The 23,936-nt window shown below is 40.7% G+C and overlaps 1 pseudogene; it reads right to left on the bottom strand.

The window, feature by feature from the left end:
- Positions 1–20,518: 20,518 nt before the first annotated feature.
- On the bottom strand, positions 20,519–21,057 carry LOC102841985 (annotated as a pseudogene).
- Between the last annotated feature and the right edge of the window lie 2,879 nt (positions 21,058–23,936).

The raw sequence follows: 23,936 nt of genomic DNA, 5'->3' as shown, positions 1-23,936 counted from the left end.
AACAACATTTGTGACTTGGCACGTTGTGGTGCTTACTAAATGGTAGCTGTATGATGGTAAAACAGATGGACAATTTCTTTGGAAGATAGTGCTTAATTGCATTCCTCCTGAGTGTGTGTTAGGTGTGGTGAGTTACGTCTAACAAATAGAATACGATGGAAGTGATGGTGTAAGAGTTTTGAGATCAGCACATAAAAGGCCCCAGGGCTTCCTCTTTGCTTTGTCTCTGGTATCACTCTCTCTGGGGAAATCCAGATGCTATGTCCTTATGGTGAGAGCCTGAGGCTCTCTGTCCACAGCCATGGGAGTGACCCATCTTGAAAATGAATCCCCCAGCTCTAGTGGAGTCTTCAGTTAACTGCAGCCTTAGCTGACATGAACCAGAGCCACCAACCAGGCCACAGAAACGGAGCGAAGAAATGTTTGTTGTTCCAAGGGTGATTTGCTATGCAGTAGTAAAAATGACGAACAGAGTTGCAATTAGCTCATAATCAGGATGAGAATAGGGATACAGAGCATTGTTCTCTCTCTACTTCCACCTAGGGGACCTGATGGGCTAGAGTCTTCTAATTTCCTCCATGCCACAGCCTCTTCTCTCGTAGGGAATTCTATAACAGAGCATGGAGAGACAACTCAATGCTCTTCCTTAGAGGTAGAAGAGGCCCTGAGAAAACTCTGAGAATTAGTTACATCTTTGGGATTCATTGAAGGTGGGGTGGACGGTGGAAACTGTTCGAGTCATATAGCTTTACTTGTTGTTGTTGTTGTTAAGTGCTGTCATGTCGGATCTGACGCATAGTGACCCTGCATGGGGTTTCCAAGGATCAGCTGGTGGGTTTGAACCATGGATCTTGTGGTTAGCAGTCCTGTGCTTATCCTATAGTGCCACACCAGGACTCCATAGTTTTTACTAGGATCCAGGTATAAATTGATTCACATGATATCATGTGGAGCACGGTTCTGCTCTGACACACATGGGGTTGCCATGAGTTAGATCTACTCAAGGGAACTCTTTTGTTGTTGCTGTTGTTAAGTGCTGTCAAGTCAGTTTTGACTCATAGTGACCCTGTATAGGGTTTCTGAGAAGTGCCTGGTGGGCTTGAGCCACTGACCTTGTGGTTAGCAGTCCAGTGCTTATCCCACAGTTTCACACCAGGATTCAATTTCATTTTCTTCCCGTAGTATATCCAATTGTTTGTTGCTAAATGCCATCAAGTTGGTTCCAACTCATAGTGACCCTATATAGGGTTTCCAAGGAGCGACTGGTGAGCTTGAACTGCCGACCTTGCAGTTCAATCGGACCTTGCAGCCCAGCACATTAACCTGCAGCACCACACCAGGACTCCAACCAATTGTAGTGACGCTATTAATTAAAACTCGTTTACTGTATACATCTCTCTCTCTATGTATATATTTAATATATAGCTTTATCATGTGAAAAATACAGACATATGTGTTTGTGTGTAGAATAATTCATGAGATACAACACCTGCCCTAGATAAACTCATATAATCACACAGGGAAAGGATGATTTCCAAATACCGTGGACAGCCTTGTGGTGGAGTTGTGCACATGATTCTGCAGGAGCTTAGAGGAGAAACAGTGAGCTTATAGAGGAGACTCGATGAGGGCTTCTGGAAGAGACAAGGTATGAGGTGATTTGTGAATGATGAGGAAGAATTAGGTCAGTGTAGAAAAACGATTATTGTATGCCAGGTAGGAGAAATAGCATGAGTCAGGTTAGGAAGGTATGACATAGCATGGTGTGGGAGGGGCACTACCTACACGATGAAGTAAGACTGAAGCAAGTGGGGGCGGGCTGCCATAGAGGAGAAAAGGTTCCAGTCAAGGAGGGTATTGGGGTGCTCCAGAAGGGGTTAGTATATCACGGGGGAATCTGAGGAAGGTTACTCTGAATGTTATGTGGAGACTGTGTAAAATGGAATTTGTTCGTGGGGCCATGCAGTAACCCAGCTGACAGTGATGGTAACTGGTATTGGGCAATAGCCATGGGGACAGTGAAAGTGGGTCAGATTCTCTGCTGTTCTCGGAGGCACCAATCAGTATTAGTCTCAGTCACTGATTGCATATGGTGCCTGAAGAAATAGAACACTTCGATTTCTGGTTTCATCAACTGGATGGATAGTAATGTCATTTGTTGAGCCAGACCACACATGCGGAGATTGTCTGCAAATAGTAAACAGGGTGGTTATACCTGCTGGAAGGTGAGGAAAGTGGAAAAAGCTTGCAACATCCGCTGAGGAAAATGGGTTCAACAGAGGGGGCAGCCTGTAGCGTTGCCTGACTTGCTCCAGCCTTATAAGAGAGATGGGTCCAGACTGGCACCTGGTGTGGGCAGACATCCTCAGACCAGGATAAGTGCACTCAGATGTGTAAGTGGCCCATCCAATACAGCTGGGTGAGAGATGTAGCTGGGTGGGGTACTCCCACTTCCCGCCTGCCTGGCCTGCCTTGGCTCTCTGGATATGTGGTGACTGACTTTGGTCAAGACGTGGATGTGCATTGGTTGTCTGCAGTGGACTTAATTTTTTTTATTGTCTCCTAGCACTTCCTCAGATAAGAGGCATGTGGTTTCGGTCTTACTAACTTTTGGTTATAGTGTCATTACAGTTGGAATTGGCTCTATGGCAATCGGTTTTTACCTCTTGGCTGACTGAATCACACGGGACTGCTGTCTCTTCTTACGCACACAAACTTATCTTGGAATATTTAGTGAAAGGTCATACTACTATTCATTTAGTGAAAAGGTCATACTTTTATGAATTGCTCTTTTATTAAGGATTTGAGAAGGGCTTAGAGATGTGTCCATTGTTTTGCAACTACTTTTTAGGCTAAGCAGATTATTGTTTTTATTGTTGTTAAGTGTCGTCAAGTCAGTTCTGACTCATAGTGACCCTGTGTAGGGTTTCCAAGAAGCGACTGTTGGATTTGAACTGCTGACCTTGCAGTTCAAACCGACATTGCAGTTGAGTGCTTATAAGTGCAAGAGAAAAATAAGGAGAGAAACAAAAGATAAAGCCAGAGCTCAGGGCAGTTCCCCAATGCAAGGACAAGGTCTTATAAAGTCTGGTGCAAGTCCAAGGGGTCAATCTCGCTTTTGACCTTGAAAGTCCTACAGATCATAGCAATGGAAATACATCAATGATTAGTTATGAAAATCTGCCATGTTCATAAAACTCCTCATCCGGTGTTCATTAGCATATATCTCATTCCAGGCACTGTTTTAGGTTCTGAGAACACAGCAGTGGGCAAAACAGACAAGATTTCTTCTCACATGGAGTCCAATGCCAGGTGCCACAGCTGCACTTGTCTGATGCCCCTTAGCAAATGCAGACTTTGGTGCTCTTGGCACAGCCCTTGGGGCAGCACTTTTGCAATTGCAGGAGCCAGAGCAGACAACATAGCCACCAGTGCCACAGAAGAAGTTGTGGTCCATTTTGCACGAGGTGGGCGAGGTCGAAGACAGGCGACAAAGAGGGTGCTAGGATGATGGAAAACGTGATCTACCCTGTAATTTATTAATTTATTTCCCCATTTAAAACGTTCTGTTTAAGACAGAAATATATTTGACTTCCTTGCCATTTGGAAGTTCTGTATCTACATTATTCCCTCCTTTTGCTGGCTGGTTGACTTTATTATATATTGATATCTCTGGTTCCTTATTTTCAGTCTTGTAGGTTTGTTTTACTTTAAATACTTCTACATCTGGGTTGAGTTCTGGGTGGTGTTGTCTTGTTAATCTCAGGTTGTTGTCTGCCATTGTTGATTCTCAATCCAAAGAACACCCTTTAATATTTTTTTTTAAATTTGGCCTGGTCATTACAAATTCTTTTAATTTCTGTTTATCTGGAAATGTCCTAATTTCACTATTGTATTTGAGGAATAGCTTTGATGGATATATGAATTTTGGTTGGCAATTTTTTTCTTTCAGAGTATTCTATATATTATCCCATTGTCTTCCTGCCTGCATGGTTTCTACTGAGAAATCAGAACTTAGTTTTTTTTTTTTAATGTTTTATTATGAATTATGTGATAGTTTACATGGGAGAACATTGGTTTTACATTCATTCTATCTTGTATCATATCATTGCCATGGTTACAATCCCCTCCATGCAATCCTTCCCCCATGCCCCCCAGGTCTTCAGTATACAGTCACTCTCCCTCTCTGGATCTAAAGTCTCCAGCTGCTCCATCGCTCCACATCATCATCTCTGCCTCCATTTCAGGCATCACTGCTTCTCTGGGTAGGGTCCCACTCTCTGCTCAAGGTTTTGTTTTTTATAAAAAGTTTTTATTATGAATTGAGTGATAGTTTTCATGGGGGAACATCAGTTTTACACTTATCCTATTGTATTCATTTCATTGCAATAATTACAATCCCCTGCATGCTTCATCCTTCAACAGTATTTCCTCTATTCCTTCTGCTCTTTTTTTTTTTTTTTGATGTGCACCAAAACACTCATAAATATACAATCATTCAAACAGCCAAAAGGCACACCTTGGAAGCCTGCCCCCAGGCTGCTAGCACACATCCCCTCTCCTTCCATGAGTCTAGAGTCCTCAGCTGCTCTGTCTCTCCATGTCATTGTCTCTGCCTCCATATCTGGTGTTGCCACTTCTCTGGGTAGGGTCCCACACTCTGCTCCCACTCTTCTCCCTTGATAGTCCCAGAGTCCTCTGCCCTGGGACTGTAAGATCGACCATTCACCCCTTTTTGCTACAAAACTTCTACCTTTACAGTTGCAACAATCACAATTAGTCATGATAACAATTACTATTGAATCATGAGAGTCTTGTCCCCATCTCTTTTCACCAGACCTGTCTAGACAAGATGAAAACCATTCAGTAGGGTTTCTACCTTCCCCTGCACACTCTGAATCTAAACTCCCTCTTGAAAACTTGTAAGCCAGCCAGTTCATGCCTTTACAGACCCCTCCATTTTAGGTGGCCAATGTCTAAGTTGCCCATCCCTGTCAACTCTATGTACAGAGGGGATGGGAATGAGCCTTGCTGTAAAGATTCTTTCCCTTTTGCTTGGTATTTTAAGCAGCGCTTAGTTTTATTGGTTCTTCTTTATAGGAAACTTTTTGTTCTTCCTGAGCTGCTCTCAGGACTCTTTCTTTGTCTTTGGTTTTGGGAAGTTTGGTTTTCTTTTGTGATCTATCCTGTTTGTGGATCATTCACCTTCTCATATGCTATCTTCTCATCTTTCATGACGTTAAGGGAGTTTTCTTCCAATAACTCTTTGACAATTTTCTCTGCACTTTTTATTGCCTCTTCCTGTTTTGGAATTCTGATTACCCATAAGTTATTCCTCTTCACAGTGTCCTACATAACTCTTAGGCTTTCTTTGGATTTTTTTCCTTCTTTTTTCTGATTGTTCTTCAAACAAACTAGTATTGAGAGATTTATCGTCAAGCTTACTAATTTGGACTTCCATTGCTTTGCATCTATGCCTTTGCCCTTTCAATGTAGTGTCCATTTTTTTTTATATTAATTTCTGGATTTCTAATTCCACGTTTTTGTTTTTTTTTTTATGATTTCAAAATCTGCATTTGTTTTGTCTTGCAGTGTTTTCCAACTTTGCAGTTCAAACTGACCTTCCAGTCCAGTGCATTATTCTGCAGCTGTTGTTGTTGTTATGTGCCGTGGAGTCAGTTCTGTGACACATAGTAAATAAAGATCAAAGGGCGGGGGGAAGAAGAGGAAAAATGAGAACCAAGAAAAGAAGGAAAAATAAAAGAAGAAATAGGGTAAAATTCAAGAGACTATAAAGAGAAGAATAAGAAGAAAGAATAAACAAACAAAGACAATGAAAGGATAAAACAAAACAAAACAAAAAAACAAAACCCCAATAACCCAGCTCAGCTGTTGGGCCTGGAGAGGGGATAAATCTGGGGCTCCTGCTAGCCAAGGAATTCACAAGGTGGGTGTGGGAGGATGTGACAGCAGAGTTTCTGGTTCTAGATGGAGTTCCTATAGGTTTAGATGTTGTCTGTGTTCATGGCACTCAATCCAGAGGTAGTTTGTGCAGGCTGGTTTTGTGAGGCTTATTAGGGAAGTGTTGTTGTTGTTGTTATGTGCCGTGGAGTTGGTTCCGACTCATAGCGACCCTGCATAGGGTTTCCGAGACTATACATCTTTACAGGAGCAGCAAGCCTCATCTTTCTCCCACGGAACAGCTGGTAGTTTTGAACTGCTGACCGTGAGATTAGCAGCCCGCATTCATAACCACTACGCTACTATAGGTTACAATTCAGGATCAGAAATGACTCAGGATACAGCCTCTTCTCAGCTGTGCTACAGGCAGACCTCTCTCTGGTCCTCATGCCTCTTAGGCTGCCCCAGCTTCTGTTCTGTTTGGGCAAGTGTCACAAAGCTCTGTTAACACTGTTGGTAAGTGCCTGGAGGCACTCCGTTTCATCAAAGGTGCTCAGTTTTTGCAATTTCTCATGGATTGGGAAGTCCACCGCACTGTTGCATGCCAATCTCCTTGTTCTTCTGACTCTGTTGCTACTATTTCTCTGCCACTGCTTGCCATCTCTCACCATCTCTGATATCACACTGTCTCCAGGGTCTAGATGGTTTTCAGCTCAAGGACCCTGGGCCCAAGAGACATACTCTGTTCCAATCTCTTCTTGGTGGGAGGCAGATGCCCTGCCAACTTCTGAGGTGGCTCATTTAGACTTGTTGTTGATAGGAGTTTGTTCTGACTCATAGCGACCTTATGTATAACAGAATGGTCCTGCCTGCACTACTGTCACAACTGTTACTTTTTATTATTTTTTTTAACCATGAGATTTGTAATTGTTATAGCCATTATCATCACAATTGTGTTTCTTGTTTCTCTTTTTTTAAACGTTTTATTGTGAATTGAATGATACTTTACATGGGTGAACACTAGTTTTGCACTCATCCTATCATATTTTGTTTCATTGCAATGATTACAGTCCCCTCCGTGCATTATTGTTTAACAATATTTGCATCGATTCCCTCTGTTGTTGTTTGTTTTTCGTGCAGGCTCATGATGGAGCTGGTTTCAGTGTCTGTTAGGACCACAGGGCAGCTGGGGGCAGGGTGGCTGGTTAGGAGGGTTTCTGCTAGACTAGTGTTGGTCTTGTGGTTCTATGGGTTTTGGAGCCCAGCTCGCCTGAATCTAGGCACCAAAGCAGTGCAGCCACCCCCACCTCACATAGCCATGGCTCCAAACCCTGAGAGCAGGGTCTGTGCTATGGGTGGATGAAGGTAGGAACAGGCCACAACTCTGGTCACCAGGTGAGCATGGGGAGAAAGAGGGAATTGCACTTTTTCCATCACCTGTGTGAATCTGCTTTGCCAAGCCACCTTCTCCATCAAAGCTGCTCACAAAAGCTCAAGATGATTGCATGGTATCAGCTGGCTTAGTCCGTCTCCCTCTCTCTCTGTCCCTGCTCTGCTTCTCCTCTTAGCAGGCACTCAATCCACTTCTTTAGCCATTCCTCTGAAGTTCAGGGTTCCACGATTTTATCAGTTTCTGTTTCATTTGCTCTCTCGTATCTTTGTTGTAGAGGGTCTGTGTAGTGCATGTGCCTAGTCCGCCGTCTTGCTGGAAGTCTAAAGGAGGTTTTGTATAGAAGTTGTTCAACAAAAAGACCCATTCTTGATGCGCTTTTATTTTGATACATCTCCACATTATTTTTCTCATTGTTTGACAAACAACAACAAAATCTTTGCATGTTTTCTTTGCTTGGAGGGTTTTCCTTTTTTAAAAAATCTTTTATTGTGAATTGAGTGAAGGTTTACAGAGCAGATCATCACTTTTACATTCAACAATCATACACTTTGCTTACCTCTATTCACTTTAACTATTGCATTCATCATTATTCTTAAATGTTTTGTAGTATTCCATTGTGTGTACGTACCAAGGTTTGTGAAACCATTCTTCTGTTGATGGGCATTTAGGCTGCCTCCATCTTTTTGATTTGTCTCCTGTAGACAGTATATTTATCTGCTCTTTATGTCTCTTGACTGGTACACTTAATCCACTTACATTTGGTATAATTGATTGTTGTCATTTTGCTGTGTGTGGTTTTTTTTTTTGTGTGTGTGTGTGCGTGGTGCTGCTAGATTCTTTGTTTTACATAATTTTCATTTTGTTTGTGGGTTTTCTTACCATTTTCATTTCTGTTGTGTTGTTTTACTAAATCTTTCTGATTTTCCTCTTTTTTCCTTTTGATGTGCAGGTGTATCCTTTCTCTTTAAGATTACCCTATAATTTATTATTATTTTTTCCTGCTTAAAGCAGTCTGTTTATCTTGAAATCTACTTGATTTCCTTGCCATTTTTAGCCACGCTATTCCCTCTTTTTGCTTGCTTTGTAGTTGACTTCATTAAACATTGTATCTCTGGTTTCCTATTTTCAATTTTGTATGCTTGTTTTATTTTAAATACTTGTATGTCTGGAATAATTTCTGGATGGTGTTGTCATGTATGGTAATCTCAGATTGCTGTTTGCTGTTGATCTCATTTTAAAGAACACCCTTTAGCATTTTTTGCAAAGTTGTTCCAGTCATTACAAATTCCTTTAATTTCTGTTTATCAGGAATGTCCTAATTTTGCCATTGTATTTGAGGGACAACTTTGCTGGGTATATAGTTGGCAATCTTTTTCTTTCAGCATTTTCTGTATGTCATTTCATTGCCTTCTTGCCTTCATGGTTTCTGCTGAGAAATCAGAGCTTATTGGTTCTCCTTTGTAGGTAACCTTTTATTTTTCCTGAGCTGTCCTCAGAATTCTTTCCTTGCCTTTGGTTTTGGAAAGTTTCATTATGGTATGTCTTGGTGATTTTCTTTTGGGATCAATCCTATTTGGGATTCATTCAACTAATTGCTTGCTTATCGTCTCATCTTTCAAGATGTTAGGGATGTTTTCTTCTAACAGCTCTTCAAAAATTTCCTCTGTCCTTGTCTGTTTCTGTTCTGGGTTTTTGATTACCCATAGTTGGTCCTCTTCATAGTGTCCCACATAACACTCAGGCTTACTTTGAAAAATTTCCTTCTTTTATCGTACTGTTCTTATAGCATACTAGTTTTGAGAGATATATCTTCAAGTTCACTAGTTCTGGTTTTCATTGCTTCGCATCTGCTCCTTTGCCCTTTACATGTCTTATTCATTTCTGAGACCTTATATTAGTCTTCTGGATTTCTAGTAGCAGGTTTTGGGTTGATTCAAAATTGGCACTTATTTTGTTTATTTTTTTCTTGTAGTGTTGTCCTGAGTTCTTCTAAAGTTTTTACTGTGTTCGCCTTACTTTCCTCAATCTTTTTTCGATCCTTTGAAGGCATCTAATTATCATTCTTTTGAACTCTTTTTCCGTTTTTTTCTATTACCTTTTCTTCTTCATTCATTTGAGTCATTCCCTCTTGTTTCTTTGCATGAGCTAAAATTGTCTGTCGTCTCTGGGGCACTGTGAAGTTGTCATATTTGTAAAACCAAACAGTGCTGTTGTTGGTCTCAGAGGGGTGAAATCTCTGGGGGGACTCCTGTAATTAAATCTTATGAGGTTGTTGTGGAAGGGATATGACAGCAGAGTTCCTGGTCCTAGATGGAGTATTCCCATTGGCCGAAGTTTTACCTATATTCAGAGCACTCAATCTGGAAATCATTTGTGGGGCCTTTTATGGAGCTGGTTTCAGTGTCTGTTAGGACCACAGGGAAGCTGGGGGCAGGGTAACTGGTTAAAGCTGGTCTAGTGGCTCTGTGGGTTTTATAGGTCTGGAGTTGAGTCCACCTGAATCCAGGCACTAAAGTGATACACCAAAGTGGTACATGCTAGCATGGCTCCCAATCATGTGGCTCAGAACTCCCGGAAATCAGGGTCTGCAATGGGGAGTGGATGAAGGTGGGCACTGCCCACTCTTCTGGTCACCAGAGGAGCATAAAGAAAAAGAAGAAATTGCACATTTTCTGTTGCCCATGTGAATATGTTCTGCTAGGCCTCCTTCTACTGCTTAGGCTGCTTACAAGATCATGTTGCTGCATCAGCCAGTCTCCCTGGATCACCATCCCTGCTCAGCCTCGCCTCCAAGCAAGCATTCCATCCACCTCTCTAACCTTTCTTCTGAAGTTCAAGCTTCCAGAGTTGTCATCTGTATCTGTTTTATTTAATCTCTGGTATTTTTGTTGTAGTGGTTTGTGTAGTGCATCTGCCTAGTCCGCCATCATGCCTGAAGGGTTTCAGTATGTTCCATTCATCATTATGAGAGAAATGAATCCTTGATAGCTTTTCTTTCAAGTCAAATGTCTTATTAGTTAAACAAGCTTTTTGTTTCAAATCTTAAAAAGTTCATGGCAGCATGAACAGCAGAATGAGACTGTTAATTGTAATGTGTCCTGCAGGACGGACAACGGTATCATGTCAAACAGGAACAACAATTCTAGGAGAAGCCCAGACTGTGTGAATTCCAGCTGCACCACACCCTTGTGTACTGCCTTGATTAGGGTACAATTTAACATAGCTAGAGGGATGCATGAGTTGCATGTTCTTTTTCCCTATGCTCCTCTAGTGACCAGAAGTGTGGACAGCTCCCACCTTCATCCACCCGCCCCGCCCCCTCTCCCCCAGTGTAGACCCTGCTTTCTGGGGGGAGCTTTGAGCCTCCATGAATATTCATCACAACCTCTACAGTGCAGTCACAATGACCTGCCCATCCACCTGGATGTTGTAGGTGGTCATCCTTCTGGAATCTTAGCCACAGGCCAAGTGACTTCCATAGGAGCCCTTGGGCATTGTGCTGGTTCTAACTTCAATTCTGCTATATTCCGGGAGAAATTAGAGTCAAGGCTCAATTAGGGTTTTGTACTTCTTTTATAAGGTGTTTAAATCAACATTGTGGTATATAATATGACATTCTTCTACAATATGAAATGTAGAACAAGTCACTGCTGCAAGAAGACTGTTTCTAATTTTCCTATAATAGGGCTGAGCACACAGGATATTATCATCATTCCTTCCTTGATTTCCTGGAAATGCAAATTTCAAAGATGTGTTCCGAATAGTATTGAATACTTACGTTCTTTGTGCTTATTTTAGCACTGTATTTGACTTTTTATATATTTTACTATTTTCCCTTTTTTAAAAAGGAAACTTTTTACTGTGAACTGAGTGAAGTTTTACAGAAAAGATCATCAGTTTTACATTCAACAAAGCATACACTTGACTTCATCTCCAGTGATTACAATCCCTTCCATGCAACCACAGTTATCCCGTTTCCTCCCTGTGGTTCCTGTTTCCACTCCACCCACCTTCACTTCCTTTCTCAACTTTGTCCTTGGGAAAATGTCTTTTGATTTTGAATGGTTGACCATTCCATGGTAAGCATACTCTACTAGTGTTGTCCCCACTATATACCTACCTATTGCTTGGCTGAAAATTGGGCCACGAGGTATTTCACCATTGAGTTGGTTCCGGCTCATAGTGACCATGCATAGGGTTTCTGAGAAGCAGTTGGTGTGTTTGAATTGCTGACCTATGGTTTGAAGTCCAATGCTGATCCTATAATGCCACACCAGTAGTTTTGTTGTTGTTAAGTGCGATCGAGTCAGTTCTGACTCATAGCGATCCTGTATAGGGTTTCTGAGGAGTAGCTGGTGGGTTTGAACTGCTGACCTTGTGGGCCGCGGTTCAGTGCTGATTCTACACCACCACACCACAAGTCCTGGAAAACCCTATGCAGGGTCGATATGAGTCAGAATGGACACTTTAAAACAAAATAAAAATACCCCACACTGTCCCTATCCTTGATCCCATCGTGAGACCCTAGTCCCTGATTCTGGAGGGAGCAGATCCAAGCTTATTGACAAATTGTTAAATCTGTTTGTTTTAATTGGTTTGGTGGCTCCCTGCAGGACCAGAGCAAGGCTTTTGTTCTGCAGATGTTGGAACTTACCCAGAGTGGGAAAGTGACAGGTGTTCCTCACAAATACCCTATACAAAGGAGTAGGCAACTGATCAACCTATAGCTGCCTGGGAACAAAGAGTATGATTGAGACATGCAATTGATTGCTTAAGGTTTGGGAGAAGAAGCTAGCTAGAGAGTTCCTTTGGGAAACTGGGACATTGAAAAGCACCCATATATATAAGGAAATATAGAAAGCCACATATATGTTTTGTATAAGATGCTCAGAAAAGATGTGAAAAAACCGTATGTTTCACCATACATCAAGTTCTGGCTCAGTGTAAGCCTGGTGAGGTGCTGACAGATCACTCCAGCACAGTGCCAGCCAAAATGCAGACTGGTAGGGATGTTTTTCTTTTTCTTTTTGTTTAGTTGTTGGCGCTCAAAGAAATTTCTGTTGAAACAGTAACTGAACAAAAGCTGAAGGGACAGAACTTATGGGACCATTCATAGCAAGGAATATACTTGTTGCAAAAATTGTTGGGAAAAGTCACCAAACCAACAGACTGCTGCAGCTTTCAATAATAAAAATTCAACCCAAAGAAAACCCAAAAATGGCAAACCCAGCAAAAAAGTGAGGGTCTTATTTTAATCTTCAAATGTCCAGTTTTCAACAGCAGAAAAAGTACCCCCCCAAAAAAAAAAACCAAAAACTGAAAAACCCTACAAAGTGTATAAAAGACTAGGAAAGAATGACTCATTCCCAAAAAATCCACAAGAAAATTGCTAGAGCTATAAATGAATTCAGTGAATTTGGAAGGTACAGTATTAGCATGCAGAAATCAGTTCTATTTCTGCATACCAACAATTAACAACATGAGAAAGAAATTAATAAACCAATTCCATTTATAAGAGCATTTAAAAGAATTATTCTGACTTCATGTGTGTCAGAGTAAAATTGTTGCAAAGGGTTTTTAGTGACTGATTTTTCAGGAGTAGATCGCTAGCCCTCTCCTCTGAGGTCCCTCTGGTAAACTCAAACTTCTAATCTTTCAGGTAGCAGCCTAACAGATTAATTGTCTGTTAATTGGCCTCAAAGAGTAAGATAGCTAGGAATAAATAAAACTAAGGAGGGGAAAGATTTGTACACTAAAAGTGCAAAACATTCTGAAAGCAATTAAAGAAGACCTAAATAGATAAAAAGATATTCATGTTCATGGATTGTTGTTGTTGTTAAGTGCCGTTGTGTCAGTTCTGACTCACAGTGATCCTGTATAGGGTTTCCAAGGAGTGGCTAGTGAATTTGAACCACTAACTTTGCAGTTCAAATCAACCTTGCGGTCCAGTGCATTATCCTATAGCACCACACCAGGATGACTTAATATTGTTAAGATATCAGTACTACCAAAGATGATCTGCATATTCCAAATGATCTTTCTAAAAATATCCAAAGCCTACATACTCCTGAAATATTAGTGAAACAATAATCTGCGAGTCAATATATAGGCAGACTTGCAATCTGAACAGATACGGGTAGGAGAATGGGGCTATACCTATGACCATAGAAATATATGTAGCAGGGAATGCAGTTATGACAAACTTCTTCATCATATCCAAACACCTGGTCGGAATATGTGAGGGCTTGGGACCACAGTCTTGGAGGACACTTAAATCAATTGGCATAATATAATTCACTGCTGTGGTGAGTGATGACTGGAACCTTAAAAGTTAGTAAGTAGCCATCTAAGATACAACACGTGGCTTCTTCCCATGCAGAGGGAAGAAGAGTGAAGAAAATCAAAGACTCAAAGAAACGGTTAGTCCAAAGCACCACACAAACCACAGCCCCCAATACCTTGAGACCAGAAAAACAAGATGGTGCCTGGGAACCCCTGACAACTGCTCTGGTTGGGACCATAGAAGGCAGGTCCTGAACATAATAGGAGAAAAATGTAGAGCAAAATTCATAATCATAAGAAAGACCAGATTTGCTGATCTGATAGAGACTGTTGGAACTCCTAGACTGTGACTCTTAGACACCCATCAAACCGAGACCTAAACCCAAACTTTGGGGATTACCTTGCAGCCAAACAACAGACAAGCTTTTACAGTGAACAATAACACTTGTAAAGAAAGTAAGCCTCAGAATAATTCATCAAATGAGGCCTAAACAACAGCATTTGCCCCAAAGCCAAAAAAAAAAAAAGGAAATAGGGAGCCAAGGGAGGAAGTGGTAAGAGTGTACATTGAGCATTGAGGAATTACAACGAATGTTACAAAACAAATGCATATAAATTGTTGAATGAAATTGCTCTGTAAACTTTCACCTAAAACATAATAAAAAAAATATAACCCCCAAATGAAACAATGTCCCCCTGCCGAAAAAACCCTGCATTCCTAAGGGGGGAAGGAAAAAAAATTCCACAGCTTTTTTTTTTCAGACTTGGAAAAACTGATCCTTAAATTCATATGGAATTACAAAGGGCCCAGAATAGCCAAATTAATCTTGGGAAAAAAAGTTGGAGAACTCAACCTTTCTGATTTCAAAACCAAAAATTGTGCTGCGGATATAAGGACAGATATGTAAAATCAATGGAATAGAATTGAGAGACTAGAAATAAACCCATACATTTATGGTTGAGTTTTGACAAGTGTGCTAAGTCCATTCAATAGGGCAAAGAATAGTAAATTCAACAATTGGTATTGAGCCAACTATCTTTCTATATGCAAAAAAAAAAAAAAAAATTAAACCAGACCCTACCTCACACCATATACAAAAATTAACTAAAAAGGTTGTTGTTGTTGTTGTCAGGTGCCATCAAGTCGGAACCGACTCATAGCGACCCCATGCACAGCAGAACAATGTCCGATCCTGGGCCAACCTCACTACCGCTGCCACACTTGACGCCATCAATGATGCCACCTGGCTGATCCACCTCGTTAGGGGTCTTCCTCTTTTTCTCTGACCCTCCACGTTACCCAGCATGACATCCTTCTCCAGCGACTGTTTCCTGTACATAGTCTGAAATATTAGAGTAAAAATCTTATTTATTCCTGGATGAAAACATAGAGGTACATCTTTCTGACCTTGTATCCGATGATGGAGTCTATGATATGTCAATAAAAATCATGAACAAAAGAAAAAAAAATTGGGCTTCATCAAAATTAAAAACTTTTTTTATATTAAGGAACATTATTATCAAGAATGGGAGAACATAGTTGCAAAACATGTTGTTTAGTGCTGTCCAATCAGTTCCAACTCATAGAGATCCTATGCACAGCAGAATGAAACACTGCCCAGGCTTGTGCTACCCTCACAATTGCTGTTTTGCTTGAACCTGTTGCTACTGCCATTGTGCCAAATCCATCTCTTTGGGAGTCTTCCTCTTTTTCGCTGTCCCTCCACTTTAACAAACATGATGTCCTTCTCCAGGGACTTGTTGTTGTTAAGTGCCGTCGAGTCGGTTCCGACCCATAGCGACCCTGTACAGGGTTTCCGAGGGTGTAAATCTTTACGGGAGTAGAAAGCCTCATCTTTCTCCCGCGGAGCGGCTGGTAGTTTCGAACCACTGACCTTAAGGTTTGCAGCCCGATTCGTAACCACTAGGCTACCAGAGCTCCTGTCTCCAGGGACTGGCCCCTCCTAATAATATGCCTGACATATGAGAGATGAAGTCTCACAGTCCTGGGTTCTAAAGAGCATTTTGGCTATACTTCTTCCAACACAAATTTATTTGTTCTTCTGTCAGTCCTTGGTACTTTTTCATTTTCTTCTCTAACACCATAGCTCAACTGCATCAATTCTTCTATGGTTCTACAATATTCCTTATTATTTGTCATGTTTCACATGCATATGAGGCTACTGAAAATACCATGGCTTGGGTCAGGTGCACCTTAGTCCTCACACTGATTTCTTCACTTTTGAGCACTTTAAAGAAGTCTCGTGCTGCAAATTTGTGCTGCTGCTGTTTCCATGAGTGTTGATGGTTGATCCAAGTGAAATGAAGTATTTGACAACTTCAATCTTTTCTCCATTTATATGGATGTTGTTTATTGGTCCAGTTGTGAGAATTTTTGTTTTCTTTTCATTGAAGTGCAACTCATACTGACCTTCAAAGTAAGTATTTTAAGTGGCCTTTGACCTTCAAAGTAAGTATTTTAAGTCCTCTTGGCTTTCAGCAAGCAAGGTTGTATCATCTGCATATCACAGGTTGTTAATGTGGATGCCACATTCTTCTTCATATGATTCAGTTTCTCGGACTATTTGCTCAGCATACAGATTGACTGAGTATGGTGAAAGAATATAACCCAGGCACACACCTTTCCTAATTTTAAACCTTTCAGTATCTCCTTCTATTCAAATAACTGCCTCTTGGTCTATGTACAGATTCCCCATGAGCACAATTAAATGCTCGGGAATACATTCTTCTCAATGTTATCCATAGCTTGTCATGCACTTTATCATTAAAAAGAAACAATCTCCCTAAGGAGATTGATGACTGAGAAGGGACTTCAAAGAGTTTTTGGAAAAATTCTATTACCTTTTAATTCCACTTTCCCCCTAAACTTTTAGCATGTGTGAGATGGAGAAAGCTCTGTCCTTCTATAGAAATGTGAGGGCTCTGCGAGCCTTCAACCTGACACTGGAAAGTCTGCAAATCTTTTCGGTATGAAGGCTTGCTGTCACCTTGTTGAGGGTGTAGACGTTCTTCTCAGGTGGGGAGCATTTGGGTCTTGGATGGTTTCTGGCAGATAAGAGTCAAGCTTGCATCGATGAAAGTATGATGTGGCAGAGGTGCCTCCTGGAAGATGAAAGATGGAATTCTGATGCTTAATGTGATCTTTGAGGGTCGAATTTATGAAAACAGATCTGATGCTAGATTTCAGGAAAGAACTTTATTTCCCTAGGTGAGAATGATTCTACTGAGGATGGGAGTCTAGAATGGTTTCACACCAGAGCCTAGGGAAGTTGCAAGGAGCTAATGATTGAGGGGTTGAGAAATAACAAACAGAAGGGCTTGTTCTACCCCAGAAGTCTCAGCATTAATACAGTTATAACTTATGAACCATACTTAGATGACCATGATGATGCAAATGAAGTAAAGCCCTTAGGACCTTCACTTGCGGATGGGACACAACTCAAAATGAAGAGAAACAGCTAGAAACATCCATTAATAATTGGAACATGGAATGTCATATGAAATATGAAAAATGTCATATGAAATAAGTCATATGAAATATGACTCTGGGAAAATTGGAAATTGTCAAAAATGAAGTGGAATGCATAAACATCAATATCCTAGGCATTAGTAAGTTGAAATGGACTGCTATTGGCCATTTTGTGCCTGACAATCACTTGGTTTACATGCTGGGAATGACAAATTGAAGAAGAATGGTGTCACATTCATCATCGAAAAGAACATTTCACAATCTGTCTTGAAGTACAATGCTATCTGTGATAGGATAATATCTATCTGCCTAGAAGGAAAACCAGTTAATACCACTAGTATTCAAATGTACACACCGACCACTGAAGTCAATGATGATGAAATGGAATAATTCTATCAATTTCTTCAGTCGGAAACTGATCAAACATGTAATCAAGGTGTATTGATAATTACTGGCAATTGGAATGCAAAGGTTGGAAGTAAAGAGGAAGGATCAGTCATTGGAAAATATGGCCTTGGTAATAGAAACGATGCTAGAGATCGCATGATAGACTTGTGTAAGACCAATGACTTCTTCATTGCAAATACCTTTTTTACAACAACATAAAAGGCAACTATAGGAGGCCAGTCTTGAGGGATCATCCTCCCTGTCCCCCAGACTGCTGGCTTTCTGTTAATAAAGCTTAGATTGGAGTTCAGTCTCCCCATCTCTGTGATTGACTACAGTGATAGGTGGCAAGCCCTTGTTTCCATTTGGCAACATTTCTGGCAACCGGCCTCAGGGATTTCTCGAACTTCCTCCGGTAACCTCTACCCCTTCCAGCCTGGAGATCATGATGTGACTCCCAGTTAGAGGAGAAGGGTACTGGCTTTGGAAGACCCCCTACTGCTCTCAAATTTGTGGGCTTCAAGACCTGGACTCACCACACAGGAGTCAAGAAAAATCCTGGACAATACTGGGCCATGAATTCTTCCTCTGATCTCAAGCTGGGATTAAAGCTACTATGGGTTAGACACTCAGATCTAATCCCCTATTGCCGGAATGAAAATGTTTAGATATACCTGGGCAAGAAGGGATCTTGATTGAGTCGGATTTCTATTTAAAGGGGGATTGTATGTGAACAATCCTTTACTTCCTGACTTATTGGAGTTAGTAGTTCTGTAACACAGCTCCAGCAGGGCAGTTCTTATGGAACTAAGACCATCTCCTACATGTCCATTAACTCCACTGTGAGGAGAGGCCTGTACTTTTGGAAGACCTACGACTTTCCTGCTCCAAATTCAGGACTTGTAAGACCCAAAGAGTCAGGTTATCTGATAAAGTAATTTATTTCCCTACTGTTGCAATGATCTACATTTGTTTAGCCTTGCAGAATACGTAGCCTTGTACTTGTTTGTCATGCCGGTGATGGCTGTCTCTTTAAATATAGAAATCAGCAGACTTGCCTGTTCCATGGTTAAGGCCTTGAATGCCACCACCCTCTCAGACAGTTAGTGCCCTGAGTGTAGAACTAGGACAGTTTAGACAGGCAGCATAGGAAAACCAAGTCACCATTGATTATCTGCTTTTGAGACATAATCACAGCTGTGAAGAATTTAAAGGACTGTGTTGCTTTAATCTTTCAGATGATTCTGAGATGATGGAGCAAACATTAAAAGATGTTAAAGATACTGTGTCTGATGTGAAACGGAGGGAGTGTTTCTTTGGCACAGACACTGAGAAATTATGCTCCTGGCTGCCGGATGTAGGAGGGCTGCATGTGTTGATACTGGGAATTGGGAGCATCTTTGGGATACTTGTTTTCTGCTGTATTCATTGCTCACCTTGTTGTATAGCATTATGTAAAACTTGTCTCACTCACCCCAAAGTTGATCCATTTAACCCAAAATTGAACGCTAGAGATCAGAGTGATTAGTTCCACTTGCAATAAATTGCATAGAAATGAGTTTTAAAAATAAGAGTGGGGAAATGAAAACATGAAATCTTTGCCATTAAGAATTCTAGGTTCTGCCTCTCAGGAAAAAAACAAACAAACACACACACACACACACACACACACACAAAGAACTCTCTCATCTCCCCTTAGAAAAACTGTTTTGAGTTTTAGTTTTATGGCCTCTGGAAACAAAATAAGATATGTCTAAGCCTTTAGATTAAGCTGAAGGCCACTGGAGATAATTGTCTCAATCAACGGTCCTAAGGATGCTGGGAATGAAATGTTTTTCAAGATAAAGAGACAAGATTCTGTTATTACTCACCTCACTGTGAAATGTAAAGAAAAACAGATCAAATGCTTTTTGTACACTGATCTGTATAAAGTGCTTGTGTTTGTGAGTTGGGAGGCCAGCCTTGAGAGATCATCCTCCCTGTCTTTCAGACAGCTGGCTTTCTGTTAATAAAGCTAGGATTGGATCCTGAAAAAAAAAAAAAAAAAAGCAACTATACACATGGTCCTCACCAGATGGAATACACAGAAATCAAATTGACTACAGCTGTGCAAAGAGACTGGGGTTGAGGGGGCGGGAAGAAGCTCCATATCATCAGCCAGAACTAGACCAGGGGCAGACTGTGGAACAGACCATCAATTGCACTTATGCAAGTTAAGGCTGAAGCTGAAGAAAATTAAAGCAAGTCCACGAGAGCCAAAAGATGAGTATGAACACATCCCATCTGATTTTTTTTTTAATTGTAAAAGGTAAATACTTTATTAAGTTAAGGAACAGAGATAACATACACACAAAGCACTTGGACCATAGGAGGCACTCCCTAAACAGTAATACTTTTACAACCTAAAACTCACCTGGCATAGAGGGTACTTATCACATTCAAATGTTCATGTTGTGCGATAACAGTAATATTGAATAAGTACTTTATTTCCATGATCTATATACACTGTACACATACTATTGAAAAGCACCCCACAAGTTCACAGTAATTACAATATATTCACTTTAAAAATATATTCCTTTACAAAAGTTTCGTAGAACATCGGCATGTCAACATATGACCAAACTCTCAATGTTGTTGTTGTTGTTATGTGCCATGGAGTTGGTTCCGACTCACAGGGACCCTGTATAGGGTTTCTGAGGCTGTAAATCTTTACGGGAGTACAAAGCCTCATCTTTCTCCTGTGGAGCAGCTGGTAGTTTGAACTGCTGACCTTAAGATTCGTAACCACTACGCTACCAGAGCCCCTTAAACGCTCAATGCATGTCACCAATTTTATGATAGCAAGAATGCTTAAGTGTTGTCAATTCCATAATCACAAGTCACCAGTTAAGTTTTAAATAAAAAATGAAGTCTTCAGTGGAAAGTTCCTAGGACAATACTTCTAACATAGGTACTTTCATGGTGATGTTGTGTCAGAGTAATTTATACTATCAACTTAATCTGTCCAAAGAAACATTTCAACAAGCTTCACAATCCAGAAATTCTTTGTCATTTGTTGTTTTCTACTTTTTCTTCTTTGCTGGTTCTCCTGATTCCATCTTACGCTTTTTAGATGTATGTTTTTCTTTTTCTTCATCTGATGCCACTGTCTCCTCCCCCTCTGGTAGAAGCTTTGCATTCTTAGCATTCTGGGGGGCATCATCACCATTGTCCTCATATATGTCAGACCATTTATTGCCATATCCACATCTGGAGGTGGTGGTTTCTTTTCAGTAGTGTACGTCTCCGGAGGTGGGACATAGTTGGACTTCCATATTTTTCAATTCTTTCGGAGGCTCCTCGGGCGCCTTGACCACGTGTCTCTCCCAGTCTATCTGCTTGCTGAGTGGATTGTAGAGAAAGGCCGGGCAAGTTACGCTCCGTAATAGTAATAGCTCGTCGAATTCGGCAGCTGCTTTGCTGCTTTGTTTCCACAGCCGCCCGCAGACTTCGCCGGATCCGGAGCCCTGCGACATGTCTCCTCCTTCTCGTCTGAGGAGCCTGAACTGCGGCTCCTGTAAGCCGCGAAATAGTTCAAGGGATCCTTCTCGTCTCCTGCCATGACAGCCGCATTCAGAGATTCCCCCATCTGAATTTAAATATCATTTGAAGAACAGATTTGATATGTTAGACACTAAAGACAGAAGAGTTGTGGGAGGACATCAAGAATGTCATACAGGAAGACAGCAAAAGGTTATTAAGAAGACAAGAAAGAAGGAAAAGACCAAGATGGATGTCAGAAGAGACTCTGAAACTTGACTCTTCAACATAGAGATGCTAAAGCAACTGGCAGAAATGAGGAAGCAAAAGAGTTGAATAGAAAATTGAAAAGATCAGCTCAAGGAGACAAAGTCAAATATTATAATGAAATATGGAAAGACCTGGAGTTAGAAAATCAAAAGGGAAGAATATGCTCAGCATTTGCTAAGCTGAGGAAACGGAAGAAAAAATTCAAGCCTCGATTTGAAGTAGTAAAGGATTCTCTGGGCAAATTATTGAATGATACAGAAAGCATCAAAAGAAGATAGAAGGAATACACAGAGTTACAGTACCAAAAAGAAATGGCTGATGTTTAACCATTTCAAGAGGTAGCATATGATCAAGAGCCAATGATACTGAAGGAAGAAGTCCAAGGTGCATTGAAGGCATTGGCAAAGAATAAGGCACTGAGAATGATGGAATACAAATTGAAATCTTTCAACAAAGTGAGGTAGCATTGGAGGCACTCACTCATCTATGTCAAGAAATTTGGAAGACAGCTACCTGGCCAACTGACTGGAAGCGATCCATATTTGTACCCATTTCAAGAAGTGACACAGTGGAATGTGTAATTCATTGGACAAGATTATCAATACTGCATGCAAGTAAAATTTTGCTAAAGATACAAAAATGGCTGCAACCAAACATTGACAGAGAATTTCCAGAGGTTCAAGCCAGTTTTAGAAGAGGACGTGGAACAAGGATATCATTCACGATGTCAGATGGATCTTGGCTGAAACCAGAGAATACCAGAAAGATGTTTACCTGTGTTTTATTGACTATACAAAGGCTTTCGATTGTGTGGGTCATAACAAGCTATGGACAACATTGTGGAGAATGAGTATTCCAGAACACTTCATTGTGCTCATGAGGAACCTGTACACAGATCAAGAGGCAGTTGTTTGACAGAACAAGGGAACACCAAATGGTTTAAAACTAGGAAAGGTGTGTGCCAGGGTTGCATTTGTTCATCATACTTATTCACTCTGTGTATCGTGCAAATAATTTGAGAAGCTGGATTACATGAAGAAGAACATGGCATCAGGATTGGAGGAAGGCTCATGAACAACCTGCTATATGCAGATGATACAACCTTGCTTACTGAAAGCCAAGAGGACTTAAAATACTTACTGATGAAGATCAAAGTTCACAGCCTTAGGTATGTGTTGTGCCTTAATGAAAAGAAAGCAAAATCCTTACCACCGGACCAATAAACAACAACCATATAAAAGGAGAAAAGATTGAAATTGTCAAAGACTTAATTTTGCTTAGATCAACCATCAACACTCATGGAAGCAGCAGTCAAGAACTCAAATGACATATTGCCCTAGGCAGATCTGCTACACAAGACCTTTTTAAAGTGCTGAAAAACAAAGATGTCAGTTTGGGGACTAAGGTGTGCCTGACCCAAGCCATGGTATTTTCAATAACCTCATATGCACGTCAAAGTTTGACAGTGAATAAGGAAGACTGTAGAAGAATTGATGCTTTTGAGTTATGGTGTTGGAAGAGACTATTGAAAGACTGCCCAAAGGACAAACTGTGTTAGAAAAACTACAGCCAGAGTGCTCCTTGGAAGCCTGGATGACCACACTTCAGACATTGTCAGGAGGTACCAGTCACTGGAGAAGGATATCATGTTTGGTAAAGTGGAGGGTCGTAGAAAAAGAGGAAGACTCCTCCCCCTGACCCCCAATGAGCTGGATTGGCACAGTGGCAGCAGCAATGTGTTCAAATGAAACAATGATTGTGAGGTTGGTGTAGGGACTGGTCAGTATTTTGTGTTGGTACCAACTCAATGGCACCTAAAACAACTTGTGAACAATCTGTCCTTTGGAGCAATTTCCATTTTTATTTGCTCTCTATCACTAAGTATTCTGAAAAATCCACTTTGTTTTAAGGGCTTCTTCAGTGTAGAGTTGCCAGATGGATTCATTAATTTGGCTAGTTAACAAGCATGAGTTTAGCATCTTTTCTGAGCTAGGATGTTCAATGGAGATGGTCTAAGATGCATCATGGCCCAAGATGCAATTGATCTGAAATATACATTAGAATAGAAAGATACTGGGAAGTAAGGAATTAGCAGTGCTGCTGCATGTTTGTAGAGCCCTTAGGTATTACTATCACTATTTTAACTTTATTGTAAATTGAGTAGTTTACTTACAAGATCATTAGCTTTACATTCAATAAATCATACACTTTGTTTCATCTCAATGGTTACGTTCCACTCCATGGCACAATAGTTACCCTACTTGCTTCGCGTGGTTCCTCATTTACATCTTACATTTCTAGGAATTATTTAAAATGCTTATATTCAAAAGCTAGAAGCAACCATATGTCCATTAACAGGTGGATGCATAAACAAAATGCAGTATATATGTTTAATGGGGTATTATTCCACCATAAGAAGGAATGAAGTTCTGGTGGACGAACCTCGAAAACATTATGATGAGTGAAAAAAGCCAGAGCCATGAAAGGAAAGGTATTGCATGATCCTATTTATATACACCAATAGTCCTTGTGTTGCACTGTAGGATAACACACTGGACCGCAAGGTCAGTTTGAACTGCAAGGTCAGTAGATCAAGCCTACCAGCCTCTCCTTGGAAATCCTAATGCAGGGTTGCTATGAAACATTAAACACTAAAGACCGAAGACCAAAAGAGTTGTGGGATGACATCAA

This window comes from Chrysochloris asiatica, unplaced genomic scaffold (assembly GCF_000296735.1).
Source record: "Chrysochloris asiatica unplaced genomic scaffold, ChrAsi1.0 scaffold00060, whole genome shotgun sequence".
Classification (NCBI taxonomy): domain Eukaryota; kingdom Metazoa; phylum Chordata; class Mammalia; order Afrosoricida; family Chrysochloridae; genus Chrysochloris; species Chrysochloris asiatica.
This window is presented reverse-complemented; position numbering and strand designations above follow the sequence as displayed.